Genomic DNA, 23018 nt, shown 5'->3' with positions numbered 1-23018 from the left:
GTAATAGCTTTTCAGGTTGACAGCCTCTTGTGTGGGGTTACCAAGATGGAACACGACACAGTGCTGCTATACAAGGTCTAAACAAACACAAGAACAAAGGCACGACTCGCAAGTGCCGTTCTGGTTGCCCAGAAGTAAAATAATTGGTGCACGTCCTCTCCATGGAGGATGGAGTGCTTCCCAGGGAGACCTTCTCAAGGCCATTAAGTAGTAAGGTCAGGCCAATAGACCTTTTACCGAAAAAGATCGATTTAGAAAGACTGCTCTGTGATTGCAGGGAGCAAAGCGTCCAGGGGTTTGGTGGGTGAAACCCCCCCCCCCCAAATAAAAAAAACAGCCTTGATGTCCCTTTCTTGTTTTCTGTCGGCCGCATGAAAATGACCGAATAAAACGGTCTTTTTGATATGTGACATTCAGGAAACGGGAAAATTACATAGAACCCATTAAGTAGGCTGCTACTCCGACAACAAGGAGAACGTGTCATCATGTGTGGGCCTTCAAGATGTATTGCTCACTTTGCAGATGTAACATAACCATTAAGAAGGACAGTGCCACAGCTTCGCCTGGGGCAAATGGAGCAGAAAAAAGGTTTTGAAGAAGTCAAACGTCCGTTGTCCACTGCTCGTCCATTACAGTCCTTTAAGCCTGAAGCTGTGTAGAAAATAGCTATGGATTCCAGCGCTTATGGTTTGGTGGCTGTACTGACCCATGGTGAGGGCTCAAGGGTGGGGACCATTGCCTTTGGTTCTAAGACAGCATTGCCAGTGGAAAATAACAAGGCTGCAATCGAGAAGAAAGCAACAGATTGTGCCCGTTTGGTTCATCATTTCTGTACATTCATCCGAGGAAGAAGACTCTTGGTGGAAATGGATCACAAGCAGCTGGTTAAAAGGATCACCTCACCTAACCAGAATAGTGGTAAATATCTATGGATCCAACTTCACAATACAACATGTACACAGCAGAACAAACAGGAGAGCAGACTGCTCTTCTTAGTAAGAGACTGCCACACCGGGAGTCGGAGACGATGTCTTTGTGTTCCACATAACATGCAGGACATCCTAAAAGGTTGTGAGTTTGGCATGCTTCAGGAAGAGTGGATATGTGCGATGGGAGATGAACAGTAAATGGGCGTGTGTGATGAACTATGTGATAGATGTATGGCTGTATGAAAGGCAGCTGCGTACAAAATTGCAGCCTTACAACACACGTTAGAGATAGCCCAAAGAATACTTCAACTCTCAGAGATGATTCACTGAACAGTACATCCGGCTCAGGGGTATGATTGACTCTGGATTCCGCCCTGGTAGGCCTCCAACTCCAGGCTGAGAGGGGTTTCCATCCCCTCTTCAGCAAGTCCGGTTACTGAACTTGTTACACTAGGTAGCACCCAAATTTTCTTTGGAAAGCGGTGTGTTGATTCTTGTAGACTTGTTTGTACCTACCTCCAATCTATGACGCAAGACAGGCAGGCTTGCACATTCAGGGATCTTCGTGTCTAACACTGACCAAGTGCAAGGTGCAACACACATATTTGTGGCTTCAAATCGATAAGGAATTACAGGGATAGTTGTGAATTCTGTAAAGTGGCTGACAAAACCAAGCATCCGACTGATTCTGTTAAGGCACCCCATGGGGGACACTGGGAGGACCTAGCTATACATTTTGTAGGGCCATTAATAGCATGAGATGCAGTATGCAATAGTCTTGGTGGGCTTTGCAGCCTCCACAACCGCTAGATCGATTATCAATTTCTTGTCTAAGGTATTTCTGCACAAAGGGTTTCTCAGTATAATATGTCACAATAGGGTTCAGTTCAAGTCTGGGGACATACAGAAATACTTTCAGTCATGTGTCATCACACACAGCTGGACTGTCATCCATCCGAGAGGTACAATAAGGTACTGGTGTAATGTGTGCTGTAGCAGAAAGTAAGGGTATTTCTGTGCTCAAGTGAGAATGTGAGCTCACAGACTCACCCCTCATGTATCCACTATGTCATTCCTTTTGAACTGATGTCTGGATGAAAGGCCAGAAGTAAGATGTGCCCAAAATGGCTGGAGCCAATCCACCAAGAGGCTAAGAGAGCAGCAACAAGTGTGAGATGGATGAGGAGGAGAATAAGGGTGATGCAAGACAAATCCAAGTCCAATCATGACAACAAGGCAACCCCACTTTAAGGTAGGTGACTGGGTTAGGATAAGGTTGCCGGGCTACATTATCAAAGTAGTGTCAAAATGCATTTTCCATTGCAGGTGATTGACGGGAGGACCAATTATGTGAAGGTACAGGATTGTTGTCGATGGAATGTTGACAGAGCAACTATGTGACTACTGGTTGTGAAGATGCTGACTCTGGAAATGGTGAGGATGGCAGTTGGTTGAGCTGGACGGGATGTCTTCCTTTTTTTGTGTGAAAATAAAGGGGTAGATGGAATAATCTCCAACGGATGAGAGTATAAGCACAATAGACGGCTAGATAGAGGATGGCAACATACTACTCACTATTTTCTTGTGACACTTATTTCACCATACAAATTGCGGTACAAAAAACAAATAGGTTTTACTCACATCTTATGTTCAATTACATGCTCTCTTTCAATTCCTCCATCGCTCACAAGCACTCATTCATTCATACAAGAGCCCTATTTCTCTATATTAATGTATGGTTTCAAAATACATAACCATCTAACATGAAATATTTACTAATTATATGCAACATCCTTCTCCAGTACAGGTGTGTCTGTCTGTGTAACCCATAGACAATGTTTTGGTCGACACCCAGTTCTTTTTGAGTGAGAAGCATAGTTTGGACAATCTTCCTTTTAATAGGCCGTTGATCTTCTCCACAACACCATTGCTTTGAGGGTGATAAATCGAGCAAAGCTTGTGTTTGATCCCCAATAATGCAGTAACTTCCTTGAACAGTTAATTCACAAAATGAGTGCCATTGTCTGAGCGAATCATGTCGCAAATTCCCCAGCGCGGGAATACTTCCCTCACTAGGAGCTTTGCTGCGCACTTAGCATCTGGACGTGCACATGGACCAGTCTCAACCCATCTTGAAAATGGACATACAACTACTATTATGTAGCGTGCCACATTGCACCTTTCCCCCATGTCTGCGTAATCAATATGTAGTTCCCGGAAGGGCCCTGTTGGCTTTGGAATTGTCCCTCTGAGTGTCCGTAATGTCATTCCAGAATTGTATATCTGACACGTTGTGCACTCCATTGCTAACCTTGATATGTGTTCCTGGAGCCCTGGCACGTACCAATCTTCCTGCATCTCTGCTGCTATGTGTTGTTTGGCATTGTGTGCTGGAAAGTGTAATTGCTGGAACACTATCATCACCACTTTACCGGTGTTATTTTGGCGCCATAGCAAATCTGTTGCCGACTGGCTGCAACCCCTTTTTTCCCACAATGCTTTTTCTTCATTACTTGCTTCTTCCTGTAACTCTAGTATTTGTGATATGGGCATGGCATTGTACCCTTCTGGTAATTCCTCACTTGCTTGTTGCTGCAACATGTACTCAACTGCAATTTCCTTTTGGAAATATGACGCCTCCTTGGCGGCAGCTTCCGCTGCCACGTTTCCCAAAGATACAATATCTATATTGGACGTATGTGCTTGGCACTTGACGATTACCACCATTGTAGGTTCTTCAAGTGCCTCAATTAATTCCTGTAGCAACTCGGCATGCTGTACTGGGGTTTCATCAGCCCTGCGAAACCCTCTCTGCCCCCACCGGGCCAGACCACCATGTACCGTTCTAGTCATGTATGCTGAATCTGTGTATATTGTGACTGTGCATCCCTTGGGTGCACGTAAGGCTTCAATTAGGGCAACAAGCTCTGCTGCTTGTGAGGAAAAGTGTGATGGTAGGCGATATTGTACTAGGACTTCGTACTCACCTTCCTCTAGTCTCACTACCGCCATTCCTACATGTTTTTCACCTGTACCATGTCAATGGATCTGATCCATCTACAAAGTACACCTCTCCTTCTGTTAGGGCATTTTCACTTACCACTGGGCCATCACCCTCTTCTCCTGTGTATGTTGCACAATCGTGTTTTTGCATGTCTTCTACTGTACATGGCTCTGTGATGAATGTTGCTGGATTTACTGTTCTACACCTCACTATGTGAATGTTAGCGCTGGGTAATATTATCTCGTACGCTGTTGCTCGCTGTGTTGTTAGTGTGCTTTTTGATCTTTCCAGTATTGCGAAAAGGGAGTGTTCCACACATAATGTAATGGAGCATCCCATTACTATGGTGGCACTTTTTTCAATGGCGAACGCGGCGGCCGCGAGAGACTGTTTGCACGCAAAGTATCCTTGCATAACTGTGTCTAGTGTGCCACTGTAGTAAGCCAATGGCTTGTGTCCCATGGATGTCTTTTGTGTCAGAACAGCTGTCATTAGTATTCCCTTGCAGTGAGAAAACAGGTAAAATTTGCGCTCATAGTCCGGGTTGGCACGCACTGGAGCGCTTGAAATTAGTTGTTTGAGTGGCGCAAACAAGTCACTCATCTCTTTTGACCATTTTATTTCTTTATTCTCTCGCTGGGCCTCTTTGAGTGCTTGTAGTAAAGGTCTTGTGTATTCTGCGTAGTCTAGTATCCATGCTCTGCAATAGTTGCACATTCCTAAAAACTTCTGCATTTCTTTTACCGTTTTTGGCTCTTTTACTGCTGTGATTGCTTCTACTCTGTCAGGTATTCTCTTTTTGCCATCCTTTGATATCAGCTGGCCCAGGTATAATACTTCTTGTTGGCAGTATTGCAGTTTCCCTCTATCCACTTTGTACTCCTTGTGGGCTAACAGTGTTAGGAGTGTAATAGAGTCCTTCCTGCACTCTTCCTCATTCTGTGCACATATGAGCAAGTAATCTACGTACTGAATGATTGTACTCTCAGCTGTCAAATTTCCCAAGTCTTCGTGGAGGTTACGATTGAATATGCTGGGGCTCTCACAGTAACCCTTTGGTAACCTGCAATGCTCATATTTCCCCCCCCCCCCCCCTAGTGTAAATGCTGTCAAGTATCTGCTCTCTTCTGCCAGGGGAATGGAGAAAAATGCATTTTTCAAATCCACTACTGTGAAATATGATGCGTTCTTTGGGATACTGCAAAGTATTGATGCAGGGTTCGGGACTAGGGGAAACTCTTTTTGAATGACATCATTTAGTGGGCGTAGGTCCTGGATCATCCTCCATGCCCCTCCCTTTGCTTTTTTGATCGGGTAAATGCAAGTATTACATGGGGAATTTGAGGGTACTATTATTCCCGGGGCCAATAAGGCACTTATCGTTTCTTTTATCCCTTCCTCAGCTTCACGGGACAATGGGTACTGTTTCACTCTGGGCAGAATTGCTCCTGGTTTTAGTTTTATCGTGACTGGGGTAACTCCGTGCAACAACCCTACATCATGGGGACCTGTAGTCCACAAGTTGCTTGGCACTAATTTCATGTTATCATCAAAGAAGGAAGGTGGTGCTCCCACCACAGCCATTAACTGTACAGGCACTTGTCTCGTTTGTATCAAGATATCACATGGTATTGCCATTTCCATTATTATTTCGCCGTCACTTTCTGAGTCTGAAAAGAGACCCTCATCTGGTAGATCACGTAAGGCAATGTCAGCATTGATGCACAACACAGTGCGCCATTCACACCCGTCTATGTCCATACCAATTACTGCAATTATTTTGGCTGATATCTGTACTGCGTGCAAATCCAAAGATATCACTGACCCCGGTGTAATGTCTGTGCGTACTATTGGGCGGAAGATGAATTCTGCTGGTATCCTCCATTCCAACCTTTTTAGCTCAGGTACTACTCGTGCTAGAGTTTTCAATCCTTCAATGAACACACTTTCATCTACTGGCATGCCACGTATCTCTGGTGCTGTTGCTCGCGCATGTACCACTAGCATTACACGCAGCGGGCATATTCCTGGGGTTGAGCAAATTATCCCTCTTTCTGTGAAGGATATAGTCATATTGAGCTTGCTGAGAAGGTCCCTTCCGAGCAAGTTTATTGGGGAATGTTCGTAATACACTAGGGGCGTCCTCACTGTCTTACCCCCCACGGTCACACCCAACTCTTCTGTGTAAGGAACTTAGATGACAGCCCCAGAGAACCCCTGCGTCTCCAACCTACGGCTAGAAAGAGGAAACCGACCCTCACGTATGCATGACTTTTCGGCTCCCGAATCCACCATAAATATGAACTGCTTGTCTCCTATCTGCGCCCCCACTAATGGTTCCTCCGCTGCATTGTAGGTGGTAGATAGGACGGGACACACACGCAAGTGTTCCCTGTGGGCTGTCCTATGCTGGCTGCCTCATTGTTCCCCCCTGACTGAAAACACTGCCTGACACAACCCCCACACTGCTATAGGGTGCTGGGGCAGGTGCCCCGTTCGCAACTGTGGCGAAGGGGTTTCCTGGTGTGTAGTGCATAGGTTCGTCGTTCTGCGGGTGACTCTGTGTTCTGCTGTTTTGAACGTGTCTTTGGTCTACATACCCTTGCTCCTCTGGCCTCCGTTGTCTTCCCATTGGGAGGCCATATGGGCTCCCTGGGTGGGGTTTACCGTATTGCTCCACATCCTGAAACCGTTGTTTGGTCTGTTCCTACATTCTCGTGAGAAGTGCCCCCACCTCCCGCAATTCCAGCAGCTCCCTTGTGCACCTCTGGGGCCTTGCCCCCCATATCCTCCATTACCACCGTACCCTTGCCCCCCTCCTCTGCGACCCCTGTACCCACCTCGTCCCCTGCGAGGGGCCCAATCCTGCCACTGTGGACCTCCGTACTGCTCCTGTCCGTTCCACTGTGCTTATCCCGCTCCTGCCCAATTCGCTGCCATCCTCCCCTGTATTGCTACCAGCCCCCCCTCCTCCTCCTCCTCGTCCTCGTCGTCCTCGTCTCCCTCCCTACTATGTGGGAGCGATGCTACTGCTGCAGCGACCATCACCAGTTTCGTTTGTACTAACTTGGCTTCATCTGCCAATCTTTTTTGTGCTATTTCCTTTTCTCGTTCCTTTATTCGTTTGCAGTGGTGTACTATTATACTCTGTATTTCAGGCCACCCCTTCGCCTCGATTCCTGCAATTTTGTCAAGTGCTTTTTGTAATCCTCTCTTGATTATGAAATAAAATAATGATGTTGACTGGTATCAGGGCGTGCCCGTTCCCGCTCTCCACATCTCCTGTACCCGAGAAATGTAATCCATTGCATCCTCCCCCTCGTTCATTGTGGATTGCCTAACCGACTGCAAGTCTGGTGTGTCTGGAAATGTTTCTCTTAATGCGTCCCACACTCGTGCTCGTACTGTGTTAAAGGAAGCACCATCATGACGGTCACAATCTAATGTTATCCCCGGAAACCGGCTTTTATCCACACTCTATCTGCTTGCTCCCCAACCGCTGATACTAGTAGGCTTTTTACATCCCCTACCGCCAGTGGGACCCCCGCTGTGTGTTTCTCAAATGCATATATCCACTTACTTGCCCCTCCGGACAGTGGTGGAAACAGTTTTAACAGATTGACCTTATCCATTTGAGCCCATGGTATGTAGTTTGGTCTCCCTCCTCCCCTGTGTATCAATGGGAGTTGTAACTTCCCCTTTGTTGCTTCGCTTGTACGCACCTTCGTTCCCTTCCTTCCTAGCGGGGCCATTCTCCCCAATCTATTCCTTAATCGCCCCGTCCATTCCTCATCCATTGTTCTCCTCAGATGTGCACTATCCATTCTCCCACTCTCTCCTTCCACTTCTCTCGCCACACTTAATATCCCACCTTCTTCTTCATCGTCCTCCACATCACACCACAAGTCCTCTCTTCCCCCTGTAACCAGAAGCTCATCATCTGCATGTTCACTTGCCCCATCTATTTCTATTATTCGCGTGGGCTCTTCATGTATTCTGAACAATATTTCCCCCTTCTTCCACCCCTCCTCAATCGTCCTGTCATTGTTTTGTGCCCTTGGTGTTTGCTCTAGTCGGGCTGCGTTAGTCCCACTTTGCTCGCAGATATTTTTAATTCTAGATAATTCATCTCTTGCTAATGAGAGCCTTGAATCTAAATCCTCTGTTAACGTCTCTATATCTACTGTGGGTGTACATATCTGTCCACGCTGTCTATGATCCTCGTATGGCGGGGGTGCAGTCGGGCCATGTGTTGTTGTAGCTTGAGTTGGGGGCACATATGTGGGGTCACTATACCCTTCTGCGGGCACCGGTTTATTAAGTATAGGGTACATCTGTGTCACTTCACCTGGTTTTTCTTCCTCCGTCAGTTCTTTATCGCTTTTGGGTATCAATAACGGGTTGTCTGTGGTAGATGGCAAATTGGTAGTTGGCTCTATCTTTTTGATGGGAGGCACCTCTTCAAACAATCGCCAGAGATCTAATATCTCCCCCTATTGTGGAACTGTTTCCCCTTATATTTCATGAAAATGCATGTAGCCACCATGTCTAGAACATTTTTATCAAAAGATCCTCCTTCGGGCCATATTTGGGGCAGACCTTCTCCCTTTAACTCTGTGACCCACTGATCGTGGTATTTACTAATGCGTTCAGCATATCCAGGTAAACTCTTACAGATATGAGCCAGGGGTGTCTCTGTCCCCATTATATGTGGTTGGCTTCTGTAAAAATATATGTATAGATATGTATCTCTAAAATTCTATGATTCTCTGACACCTTGGCAATAAGGAGGTGTGTGGTTGTGTACTTTATACTAGAAATTACTTAGGGGGCACATACAAAAGCAAACCACCTTCTGCACACTACCAATATTTCCAGCACAAATATTCAAAAGAAACAACTTAATTCATTGGGCTTACCACCTTATAATGTTTCCTGGTCACACTTACCATGACCACACCATGATCATGCACATTTTACAATCCACTAAATCATCATAACATGGCTTTGTGTCAACATATATAATGCATATACAATGATAGTCGGTACCCTGTTGGAAGTTTAACCTTTAATCTCTTTCCCCCCTCCCTTGTTTCCCCTAACCTTTCTTTATTTGTTATGAGGTCCCCCTTTTTCACGTGAATCCCTTTTTGTCTTTAATAAGTATTTCACCTATCTACATTTATAGACCCAGAAAGAATCAAAGAAAAGCGTTTACTAATATATTCACTGTGTCTCCTTTTTCTACCAGACACCTTTATCTTATTCTCCACTTGTTCATATATCCCCAGTACTAGTCAAGATAGCACTATGCGGCGCCGCCTTCTACCCCCTTGCAGAGCTAGGTTCCCGTCTCTTTATCTCTTTTTCACCTTTTGATCCAAATGGCCATATGCAAAGAAAAAGGAAAGAAAGTATAGTATTGATTCTAGTGATCCCCACCGCGTCCCCCTTATAAATGACCTTGTTTTTTTTGTTGTTTTTTTAAATCCTGTTCCCTTCCCCTACTCCCCGTATCCCTTATGATCACTCGCACTTAATACTCACGTGCCCGTCTTGAACCGAGAGTCTCCGAACTGGGTTTGTCTAGGCGGCGCTGCCTCACGCTCAAGGTCCAGCCCCAGCTCCGGCGAGCGGTACTCAAAGGGGATTTTTTGAAATGGGATCCCTTACCCTTTCTCTAATAAGTGCGCACTTCTGAGCGTACCAGTCGCCGTAGGCGGGTAGCTTTCCGGAGCAGGCGTACCGCGTGTCTCGCCTTTCTACCGGAGATTTTCATGCCAGAGGGGATGGAAAGGACATACCAGGAGATGCAATCACGCAATCGGTGTCACCACTGAAGGCGAGCGTCCCCAGATAGCACGACCCTCCCCACAATGAGAGGCAAGAATGGACTCTCCCACGAATGGGAATAAGGTTAGGAACAAGTGCGGGTGAGCTTAAGGGAAGCTTTATCTAAGTCAAAATAGGGCATGCAAAGAACTCTGCAAACTCCAAGAGCGCTCTGTCTGACAATAGCAAAGACAGGCGTTTTTATTTACAAAAAGTGTCATAGGCACCTACACACTATAGGGGGCAAATGTGCATGGGGATTGGGTGGCGTCGACTAACTATATGTGCAGCTGTGATGCGTCTCTCTGTGGTTGGTGGACACCGCCGGGTGCCACCGTGGGGTGGGTAGGTCAAGCTGGGCTCATCCGGGAGGCGCTGTCCGGTCAGGCGTGGTCAGTGTCATTGATGGACGTCTTTCTTGGCTTTCTGCCCTAATGGCCAGGCACACCCCATTCATTCAATGCTGCAATGTCAGTTGTCCTGTAAATCCTACAATAGGTTATTCTACAGGTTAATATAACAGGAGGAATGCGCATTAGGTGGGATACTTTGGTGATACATCAATACAGGGTTGCTGTTATCCTGTTGACTAGGTATCATGGGCCACGGGGTCGGGTCTCAGGGCATGGGGTAAGCTGTCCAGGCTTTGGGTCTCGTTAGAAGTCATGACGGATGCTTTTACACAATGTTGGTGCAATATTAGGTGTCTTCTTTTACAAGCGTCATTAATCTGGGGTGAACTGATGGGTCGTGGGACCTATGAGGGGGCACCTCTGGCCTCTGGTTATGGCCGGATTTTGCTGCTGGGCTGTAAATAATTCAGGTGGCTGTTTGTGGCCTTGTGAGCTACGGGGGAATCATGAATGCCTGAAACGGCTCCAGCCGAATTGGGGGAGGTGAGGCGGTGTCGCTCGGGCCTTTGCTTTCTCTGGCAGGCTTCAATGGGAAGGAAGGAGAGGTGGCCTTGGATATGCCCACAATGATAGTCTTCTAGCAAGCTGCAAACTGTAAAACGAAGGGATTCGAATAATATAAAATGGCTAAGGGGTCACACATCTATAGCATTTACAGCAGAACATTTTCATTTCAGAATTCGTTAACTATATCTACAACTCCATTAGTCACTATAGGGTATTTGCAATATTAGCAGTTTTAGCATCACATTGTAAACACGATACGTGAGGTAGCATTAGGGTTGGTGGAGCACGCAGGAGCAACAGACCAATACGGTTGACAGCAGTAATACACATTAAACCTGTACATTTGCACTTGATGGCATTCTATGTATCTTATTTACATGAGCTCACAATACTGTCGCACTTGTGTTCCTTTGCACCCTAGCAGCATCAGGGTAGTCATGACATAAGGACTTGGTATCGTTCACTTTTCATTACCCCTAGAGAGGCACATAGTAGGAGGCCAGGGACCCTGAGTGTATTGTGCATACTGAGGGGGTTTGAGTATTGTGACCATGTGGTCGCACAATGACACATTCTTCGGTTCGTACAGGGTTTGCAGATTTTTGACACGGAGGTCATGCACGAGGGCTATCATTGTAATGCAATATATGTATATATGTATGAGCAGCTTCCTGGTGTGGGATTAAGGCTTTTGTTTCATCGAGGACGGTTTACAGTTATTTTCCAAGCCAGCCCCGCTGTCCAGGTCACGCTGAGGATAATGATGCACTGCGGAAGGTGAAAGATACAATGTTTGCTCTAACACTAGCTCATGTCCGACTGGTCGTGGGAACGGGCTTTCAGCAGATCTGCCAGGGAGCGGAGGCAACAGGATAGACGAGGACTCTCTAAAGGTGGGGGCCGTGCCGCAGCGCACAAGGAGTCATGTCTTAAGATGGCGTTCGGGTTTTGAAAATGGTTTCCTGGGCCTAGCCTAATACGGTATGTTTAGTCGATGTGTCGGCCAGTGGTCCACCCACCACCTGGGCCCTGGTGGCAGGGGGGCCCCTGATGAGTCATGGACATCACAAGGAGGGGACTGCAGGGGAGGAGGGGTCTCTTTGACCTGTCCTCCCATACAGCTTTCAAAATACATAACCATCTAACACGAAGTATTTACTAATTATATGTAACACCCTTCTCCAGTAAAGGTGTGTCTATCTGTGTAATCCATAGACGATGTTTTGGTCGACACGTGTTTCGGTCGGTTATATCGGGCTTTCAATTGGCAGCCCTATCTTGACCCACCCTTCATCAGGACAGAAGCTATGTGCAAACTATGCCTAGCTTCAGGGAAGACGGAGTGAGAGACATCATCTCCAAATAGAATCTTGTGGGGTAGTACAACAATCTTGGGCAAATGTCCCAAAGCTGCAAAGCCGGTTCAATCTCTTCTGGCCTGCACTGCTAGATGTAGCCGCAGCTTAACATGTCACAATCTTCCAATTGTAGTGATCCGCAGGCTATCGCTGTTTACTCTTATTTAGCCGATGGATCTAGGAGCCTCAGCTTCTTTTTACTTCTCATCATCTAGGCGCTCCATTGCACATTTACTAGCTGACATTTCTGGCAGGAATCAGTGGACGTCTGAATTTAGTCTATCACAGATGCTCCCAGTATGCATATGTGACTCTTAGAAGAACAAATCTCTGTGCTATTAGGACTCTGTTTAGTCTCAGAAAACCGCCATCCGGGTTGTCCTCCTGCAAGACTTGCTCCCTACCAGACAGTGCTGGATTCAGAGTCGCCCAGGAATTTTGGATAGAACATCTGGCTATACGCCCAGGGGAACCTCCTTGACCATCAGAGGGTGACTCAGCTGGGACTTTGAATCCTTTAACATGTTGTTAATGCACTAGGTTATTTTGCTCCTCTGTGAAGGGGGGCTGGTCTGGTGACTTGTGTTGTGATAATGCACAACAGGTCATCACATCTGTTGTCTTAGTGGACGTGTGAGGATAAGGAGATGTGTGCATGATGTGTCTGTTTGTGTGTATACTAATAGAATCAAAATGTGTGCATGAATTCGTGCAGTTCCTGGAACATGTGAGTGCCCCAGTAAGGAGCACATCAGATGTACCGACTGGCTCTGTAATAAATAGCTTATACTAGCCTTCAGCCCTGCCTCATTATTACGACTCCATCTTTGCCAATATATCTTTGGCAATATGTTGTTCATTTTGGATAGGGTGCAGCATGTAAGGGGCTACGATGCAGTAATGACGATGCTGAATCTGGCCCATGTGCGTGGGAATTATTTTTTCTTCTGCTGCTCATTGATGACACTGTGCATGTTCAATGGAAAACATTCTATTTAAAGGGTGACCCAGTTATCAAACATCACAATGACATCATAAACATGCAATGTCAATTAGATGTCTAACGATTCTCCTACTTCGAAGCACTCACATTATTAAACATGGTTTTAAATCGTGTACAGTGATTCTCAAGAAGTTCTCTTTAGAGTATCAAATTTACCAATATGAAAACTATTATAGTTCAATAAAATTTTAGGTCACGACGTGGTGGAAGCGATTTTGCATAATATGCCTTTCCTGAACTGTCACAGCAAAGAAAGAACAGGGTTAACGGTAACATTCGAAAATAATGATGTAGCATTCATTACGTTGACCCAGGAGTTCCTAATCAATATGTCTATAAAAAGGGGCCCTATCCAGCCTCAGTTGCTATTCTTTGATGTTGTCAGCATGAAAATTAAACGTATTTCGTTTTCTATCAATGCATAGGTCTACATTTTGGCACAACGTTGGATTAGTTTGCTCCACAACATGTGTTATTGTGTTCCCTGCACACAGATCTGGTTTACTGGCACCCCTGCAGCAGGGATTGTCTAGACGTGTGCCTGGGAAATTTCAGGACTCCACTCTCACATAGGCCTTGAGGGGCCTTTTTAAGTCACAGGAGGCGTGTTACCGTCCTGCCTTGAGACACATGGTAGGACAGGAATAGCTGCTGGTCACATGTTCATATGCAATGCAAGTGTGTTCGGAGGGTGCCGATAGATACTTCGTTGCAGTTCTCTTTAGGGGAATATCGCTAATGTTGGTTTTAGGCTGCAAGTGTGTTGTTTGATTTGCAATCATATCAGAGGAAGGAACCCACTAATTCAACCCCAGGGGAAGGCCGCTCTATTATTACTAAAGCACAGTTTCAGGACCCTGCGAGGTTACCTTCCTCCCTTTTGGGGCAGTTCACTCTTGATCCTCATTCATTACTAGATACAAATAATAAAATGTCTGGGAATTCTGAAGGGTGGTTATTGTCTACAAAGAAAAAAAATATATATATCTCCTGACGATGAGGAGCAAGAGCATTATTGATTGGCCAAGTCTTCTGGATCCAAGAAATCCCTAGTTAAGGCACCCGACATAAACACTAAAGTTCAAGGCAGTTGAAAAATGAAAGTTTTGATCATGTGTCAGAGGGGAAAACCTTTTGGGCGTAGAGACAGAAAAAGATATTGATTTCCCTCCCCCTTTCAACAAGCATGTAAGGCCACCAAGGGGGTTTTAGATAGACAAGGAAATCCGTTGTTTGATCCTGCTGAGGTGACACACCGCAGATCCAGGCGGTGGCCCACTTTGCCTTGTGTGGAGAGGTTTATGATCTCAAGATTGCACACACCCTTAAAGAGGAGGAAAATAATGCATTATGAGAGGAATGCAGTCTGTCCTGATACCCCTACAGATAAGGAGTGTATCAACCACTTTTACTCCCTAGAAATAGGTACATACTCATACAAAATAAAAAATAGGGAGTACAGATACGCCCAACAAAAATTAGAAACAGACACACAGATGCCTTTCCCCTGGTTTTCACACACACAGCTTGATGGATAGGCTGTGACCAGCAGTACACAGAGCCATAGGAAGAATCTTTTCTGGCATTACTGCCTGATCTGAAGAGGTACAAATATAGCGCTTTAATATGCATGAATAACTTGGTAAAAAGAAATATTTATTAGTAAACATTTCTATTTTACAGTTTGCTCATATTTCTATTCGTTTATTAAATACTCCCATTTGGAATTGGACATACTTTTTTACTCCCAATAAAATCATTTTATTCACACTGTAAAATCGTATCTGAGCACTCCTCCATGTTCCTAAAGACCAAGATCCCCCCCAGTTGAGCCCGCAGTGGGTCACGTTTATGTTCAAGTCAGAGAAAGATGATCCCAAGAAGAGTTTGGACAGGACAAGCAAGTTGTAACAAGATAAGATTCTGGATGTGTCAGAACCTTAGACAAAGATGTTTGATTTGGCTGAGGATGCTATGGTGAAGAGATGAAATGGTGGAGCATGACCTCCTAAGGGAAAGGGTCCGCAGAAGTATTTATGTTTGGGGGAGGGGAGCGCAAACACTGTATTAGCAACAGAATCCATCAACAGCAGTTTATTGGCGTTAGATTTCAAGATGGCTGACTTGACAACTCGAGAACCAAGCACAGAGGCCAGTACTCTCTTACTACGCGACAAGTTTATTGAAGCTATTTATAAGTAGAAGTATACACCTTCTTGGACCTGGTCACAACTTTGTTGCAACAAGTCTTTTGAGAGTTTCTTGAAAGGTAGGGAACGTTTCTTGACTGATAGGGAAAGGTAGGAGTTGTTTTCCCAACTTGGTTTACGAAGGTCCCCAGGGTTAAAATCGTCCAGCATTTCAGATGGCATTCTCTTTCCAAACCACCATGTTTTGCCCCCATTGAAGTTGGGCTGGCGCAATAGACCAAGCTCCCTTTACAAAGGATACAAGAAACAACATTTCCAAATAAGTGTTATATTAAAGAGAATTGGGGCCATAGGTAAATCTTCCACAAGCCAACTTTATTCAGTTAAATTAGTGAGAGAAGTATGTACAGAGGAGGACCCACCAGTGCCCACACGCAGACTCACCATCCCAAATTACTTCAAAAGGAACACCTATGGTAAAGCATTCTGACATTCACACATACACATTGCACTCATAACCTAATGCACTCAGAAATCAGTCACGCGCAGCATTCAGCCATGCAGATTAGAAATAGGTAAACCGATACAACACACCTCTCTCCTTTCCCAGACGTTGAAAACCGAAAATACATCCCATTTATTCTGCTGAAGCTATATGTATGCAATGTTTTTACAATGTCTGCTACGTGCCTTTCAACTTGATGTATATGATGTATGCCACCTGAAACTAAGTCATCTCCTGTAACAGAGCCTCAATGCCCCCGGGCTGTTTGCACGCTATATACATTTAAAATAAATAAATGATCACACAAATATGCCCAAAAGTGGATCATTACACCAGCTGTAAATACTGACAACACACCAGTAACCAAAGCATCACATTGCATCCAATAGTAAACATGCACTTCTGTCACACTACAATGGCATCACATTGCAACACAATCGGCTAGTGTGCACATCTGCCACCCCACAATACCATCACATCCATAAACAAGCATGCATTTCTGTCACGCTACAATAACCTCTCACCGCCTGATAATTGAAATTCAATAACTGTCTCCAGACAGCAGTTGTGTTACACCCACATATGTGGTGTTTCAATATCCATACATCAAAACCCCGACACATGCAAACACATCAGTTAACACTTTAATACAAATGCTTCTATAACAGTGACTATCACAGTAAAAGTGCACCTGTTCCACTGCTAAACACAGGGCTTCCATAACTACACATATCTAAACTAAACACCTGCAAGCACACCACTTGCATCTCCTCAATATTTACTACACACAGTGTGCACAACTATGCAAAATGGCACTAACTAAACATCTAAGGTAAGTGCGAGCCTCCAAGAGTGGACAGTGAGCTCAGGCAAGTGTTGAGGAAAGACAGAAGCTGGGGGAATTCGGTGAGGAAGGTCAGGACCCCGAGCACCGAACAAGCAACTGTGAGATTAGCAGAGGAGAGAGGGAGGGAAGGAGGAGGTAAAGAGGAAAGTCCTGAGGATCTTCCGGAATTTAATAAAGTCCTCCTCAAGATGAAAAGGGAGGCTGTTCCGAGAAGGGAGCCACCTGAGGAAAGCGATCAACCTCCTACCTATCTGCATCCAGGGGATCACACTTCCCATGTCTACTGCCACAAACCCAGCAATCCAGCTGCTCTCTGCCACATTCTGTTGGGGTTGTTGACATCAGGAAGCTACTGGCAAAGGCCCTTCAAGTGTCACACAAAATGTCACACCGAAAATATTGAAATGTCACACACAAACCCATTGCAAGCATTGATATGTCACACAAACTGAAAACATGGCAGCTCTGAGGTCAATGCAAAGTTCCAACGAAAAGCTTAAGAAAAACTGGATGGGCAAGGAAGTCACAGACAACATGGCCTCAGGCAAATAGCTGTCATTTACATCAAGAAAACACTACAAACTTAGACGTGTGACAAGAACACCCAAAAAGCCATCACACGACCAAAATCCATAAACCTATAATTAAACTGTTAAATGGTGTTATGGTCACTAATATTCTTAATAAAAATATGCCCCAAGGAAGGAGGAAATGTGTTTTTACTGGGGTGCGAGGGTCACTAGACCAGCAGTGATGTCTTGAAAGGGGGGGGAGGTGATCAGAGCGTGATAGTTATGATTTGTTTTTGCTGGGCTGAACATAGGTAATGAACGTTTTTCGTTTTGTTTACAGGTCTTTTATGCGAGAAGCTGCAACATTATGCAAGTAGTTTTTTTATTCACAGGAGTGGGCAGTCTGGGGAGGTATTTTGGTGGGCTGAGACACAAATGCAGGGTCATGCCACAAATCCCCCCCATGCCAACAAAACATTGGTGTTTCCCTAAGAGTGGCTGTCTCCCATGTGGGTTAACTGTCCACAAGCCTAGGCTGCACCTCCGACTGTGCTGAATTACAGATTTTGCCTCCAGGGAGGAATGGGGACCCTTCGCCTACGGGGAGGAATGGGGACCCTTCGCCTAAGGGGAGGAATGGAGACCCTGCTGGGGTTCCTTGGAACGTCTGATGGACTTGGGGATGGTCGATCCACTTGGGAGACAGGCACCCAAGGCCAGGGACATCACTCCCACTTTTCCCAGAGGGAGAAGCTGAAACGCAGCCAGCCAACACTCCAGGATGGTCGGGGGATGTCCCTGGCCTTGGGCATCTGTCTCCCAAGTCCAGTGGCAGTTCCGGTGAGCTGCAGCAGCTCTTCCGAAACACTTGGGTTACCAGTGGTGTAGCCTTTTCCCTTCGCGCCCAGGTAGGTGCACCCACACATGGGAGGTACAGTTTTCGTCAGGACACCTGTGGTATCACGGGAAGCTACATGTGTTGTTGGCAGTGTGTTTTGGTGAATTGGAGGTGGGAAATGTCTGAAAATGTAGTTGTTTCCTTAAACTTTGGACTATGCCAGGGCTTGTGGGTAATACATTCTGGGGCGATTCGCACAAGACAGACGTCCCATCAAAAGGTCTGCCTGTGCTCTTTAAAAAATTGTACACTTGCCATTCCTCACATTATATTTCCTTATTTACACATGCTAAGTACGTCTGTTTAGGCCGTCAGCATAAAAATACTGTGTACCATGTCTCCTTTTGGCTTGTAGTATTGCTGGTTTTGTGAAACAATACAAAAAATGTGTGATTTCCTAACTGAAAGAGTCAGGGGAATGTAGCGGGGCATTGCTTTTCTCAATATTCAGAGAAGCCATTACCTTACAGGCCCAACCATCTCCAGCACATAGCTTTTTTCATCTGTAATTTTTCCAATTTTTCCCCAAACTATTGGCATTTTCCCTACATAGGTGTTGCCTGACTTGCGCAAATAATCCTTTCCTAAACTTGGAATTTTGTCTACTTTTCAGAAATATATTCCTTTTTGTCTTCCTATTCAGCATCCTACCCTCCTCTTCTATTCCGTCCACGCATGGACTATTGGGAAAAAAGGGTAAAAATCGCCTACCTCTCACAAAGTTGATGGTAACCTTATAAAAATGTTTTTTTTTTGTTTCCACTCAACCTGTTCTTGAAAGCCTGGAAAATGGCAAATTCAGCACAGCAAACCATTTGTTCCTAGCTCTTACAAGGAAAAATCCACAGACTTCTTTGTACATCATTTTATTGGCATTTTCTGAAAAAACACAAAATGTGCTCCTTTTTGTTTTCTCTAACCCCCATACAACAAACTAGGATTTCCTGGTGGCATTATGAACACCTACATATGGGATGAAAGGGGGACAAATTTGGCTGAGATGTCACATGTAACAAAGAGGTTACGAGGGATTAAATGGCGACATTCCGAAACCACCAAAAAAGTGCTTGGCTAGGGGGAGAATCATTGGCAGTTAAGGGGTTAAAAACAAACACCACATTAGCTTAAAGAAATAAATAGACAAGTGAGTAATGGAAGTGTTTTTTATGACAAGTGCTTACACTGTAAAGCAATAAATAGTACATATACATGTGTAGACTGGACACATACTATACATCATACAGTATATTTGGCAATTGCCTTTTAAATCCAAAGATCAAATTAGTGGAGCAATATGGAGTGAAGCTGCTTTGCAGGAGGGGGGTGTGGACGGAGGGATTGGAATAAAAAGAAGTTGAATAGTGAAACATTTGTGGAAAAACAGTTCTCATAACTGCACATGAAAAGCTGCAAGAATTTGCTAGCAGAAAATGTAAAATTTATTATTGCAAATGTTGACAATCTGTCGTCACAATATTTCCTCTAAGAGCTCAACAAATTTCACGACTTCGCATCTTCAGCAGGGGCACGCTGATACATAGTGCCGGAGGTTTGTGACACAATTATCAATCTATAAATCATTTGCTTTGCATAATGGCGCTGTAGTGGGAACAAGTACGGGTAAACTATAGAGAACTAAAGATCTGAAAAAGAACATTTTCCAAGTTAAAAATGTCACTCGATATATGGATTTATAGGACAGTGAGTTAAAATACCATGAAAAGCAACTCACACTGCCTAAAATTAAAAATGTGATTTGAGTGGAAGGAACTCAGAAACACGTGACACTTTTCTGAAGCGCACCTGGTACTTTTTGAATCCGTTATACTCTTCAGACTTTAGTCAGGCATTTCCAATATTTATGATTTGCCTAGGTGAAGTAATTTGGTTCTGCGTTGACCTTATGATGCATTTTGGACTCAGCACTTTTATATGGATGTATAGTGGATTTGTATGTACAAGGCAGTTTTGTCAGTATTTAACATCAGGCGGAGTGGCCGAGCAGGTATGTACAGACAGAATTTGGCCAATAGATATTTTGCCCCAGTTCCATAAACGACATGATGAACTAGACATTAGGCGTTAACCTGAATGGGCTTGGCCATGGGTAGCCAATGAAGCTGGTGCACAACTGGAGTAATGTAAGCACAACTAGGTGAGTAAGTGGATACTCTGGCTGCAGAGTTCTGCAGGACCTCAAGGTGCCAAGAGAGGTAGACAGGTTGTGCCAGAGATGGGGCGTGGCAGTGGTCCATGGAGGACATCACAAGGGCACGTAACTGAGAAAGGAGTAAACAGAGAACCTTACTAAGGGGTTTTCAGTTGAAGATAGCCCCTTTGACATACTGGACTTATCTGAGATTCCGCAGACAGAAAAGCTCATATATTTGCCCCTCTTTCAACTTGAGCAAGCTATTATACATCCATGCGCCCACAGCTTCGAGGCAGGCCCTAAATCTGTGTGAGAGGGAGGGAGAGAGGGAGAGATCTAAACATACCAGAATCTGCTAAGAATAACATTGGAAGCGTGAGAGCAGATAAGCTTGGTAAGATGTTGCATGTACATGTTAAACAAAACCTGGAAGATGGAGGAAACCTGATGGACTTCACATGTCAAGACAGTAGGCACAGAGTGAAAAGCAGGGAGGGAAATTGACTGTTCAGTCAGAGGGAAACAAAGAAAACCTGCTAAGAACGGCACCAAAAAGGCCGGCTCAGACGAACAAGACAGCATGGTCAATAGTATCAAAGGCGGAAGATAAGTCAAGTAACAATAGAGCACCAACGCCACCTGATTGGTGCAGCCAAACAACATCATCAACGTTGGAGACCAGCACCCCCTCTGTGCCACATTCTGGACGAAAACCGGATTGGGAAGTGTGGAAGAAGAAAGATTACTCAAGAAAGGGCAGACGAAGGCCTCAAAAAGTTCATAAGAAGATTCCAAGATGGCTGCCATGACCACTCCACCGCGAGGAGCGCACTCCTCCCCGGCGATCCGAAAAAGGAGCCATAAGCAGCGTTACAAACAAGACCCCATTGCAGCAAAGGGGACAACCCAAGAACCGAGCGGTGGCCAAGAAAACCCCAACATGACTGTTCGTAGGCAGAGGGGCAGAGTGAGAGGACCCGAGACCGCCAGCAGCGATGCCTGCGTGGGGACTGGCAGCCGAGCTGGAGGAGATCAGAGAGAACCACCGCGGATGGTGCAGAAGACGCGGGGTGCCGTTCAGCCACGGCAACATAGGTAAGACTGGGGAGTGTGAGCGATCACCGCAGATCCACTGCGGCCGACCGGGAGAGACGAGGCTGCCGGACCAGTGCGCCTGCAGGGGCGGGACACGCTGGCACAGGCACTGCAGCAATCCAGCAGAGCCGGCGCGGCCTGGACACGGAGCTACAAAAGTATGAAGGTGGAGCTAGCAGTATTCCCCTGAAATCCTGCGCCCGACTTGGCCCCATTCAGCAAGCTCGAGCTGGCGGAGGGTAAGCAGGCATAATTAAGGGAGTCGGCAGCCACAAAGTGGGCGCCTGCAAGACGCTCCCCTCCCAAACAAGGGACATGGAGGTTTAGGAAAGCTTCTGCCCCAACACACCATAACCTACAGTTGGAAGGGACCCCTTCGGCAGGAGATCCGCAGCATACCTGGACCCAGGCAAAGGCCCAAACGCATGCCATTCAGCAACATCAGAGGCAAACTGCAGTAACAGAAGGGCGACAGCATAAGTTTGCTGCAGCACCCCCCCCCATGCCCGGCCAAGGAAGGAACCCCGGGGAACGGCACGCGCTACCAAGCCCCAGGATTGGAGTCTGCAGGAGAGCTCGGCTCTGCTCCACCGCGCACCCTCATGAAAACTGACCCTGCCATGCAAGATTAACCGAGAAGGAACCTCCAGGGGGGTAAGAGTGTACTTCGAGGCCCAGGAGCGGTGGGAGCATGGCTGGGCACCCCAGGAGGAAATTCAAGAAGCTCTGGGCCAGAGTGACATCACAACCATGACCACAGCAAGGCCACTTTTGAGCGTACTAGCCCCACGGCCCCCACGGGGCAACCAACCCAAGCTCTAAAGGGGAGCGAGACGCACCCGCGGTGCACAGGAGGGAGAGAGGAGCATCCCCTTCATACAGAACAACTGGCCAATACCCCAGGGTCAAGAGGAACCTCAGAGGCCTGGGGACAAGCCCCCCACAGTATGGTGCAGGCACTCGTCAGCACCCATCAATGTCGTGCAACAAGCCCAAGGAGGCCAAAGAGGGGGCCCCCAGTGGCCAAGATCTCCAAAAAACAGGAATGTACCCCCAAAGGCTATGGAGAAAGGAGGGGGAAGCCCGGAGGACGAGGATCCAGCAGTGACACAGACAGGGATTGGAGGAACCCCCAACGCTGCCACAGGAGCAAAGGGTCACACGCGAGGTGATGCAAGAGTGCTTTAATGCATTCAGTGACCAAATGACCGCTTCCCTTAAAACACAATTAAGCCTAAATGCACAGAACTTGCACAATCCCTGCAGGAAATCAAAATGCGGCATAGTTGAATTGGGTGACAGAGTTGATACAAATGAAAATGCGATTCAAGAACTCACTGAAGACACCCGGAAGATAGCTGTATTAGCAGAGCAGCTTGCGGTAGCGACACACAATGTGAAGCTCCTAGCAGAGGACTTGGAGAACCGCTCGAGAAGGTCCAACATCAGGTTGAAGGTGCTACCAGAAAGTGTGAGCGATGCCGACCTCAGGGAAACAATGCAGCACATGTTCAAAGATTTGCTGGACATAGAGGCTGGGGGAGAAATGGTCATAGATTGCGTGGGTCCATAGGAAAAAGAACCCGGGGCCAGGCTAAAATAAGTGGTGTTGGCTTTACAACGATACAACCAAAAAGAAATCGATACTCCAAGCAGCAAGGAAAGTAACCCTGATAAAGGTGAAAGGCACCATCACAGAACCTTTCCAGGACATGGCCAAATACACACCAACAAAGAGGAGGCAAATGGGCCCGGTGACCAAAGCCCAGATAAGATACAGGTGGACATTCCCCTTTGAATGGTCTTCAAGTGG

Source organism: Ambystoma mexicanum, chromosome 3p, assembly GCF_040938575.1.
Source record: "Ambystoma mexicanum isolate Mex_15411 chromosome 3p, UKY_AmexF1_1, whole genome shotgun sequence".
Lineage (NCBI taxonomy): Eukaryota > Metazoa > Chordata > Amphibia > Caudata > Ambystomatidae > Ambystoma > Ambystoma mexicanum.
This window is presented reverse-complemented; position numbering follows the sequence as displayed.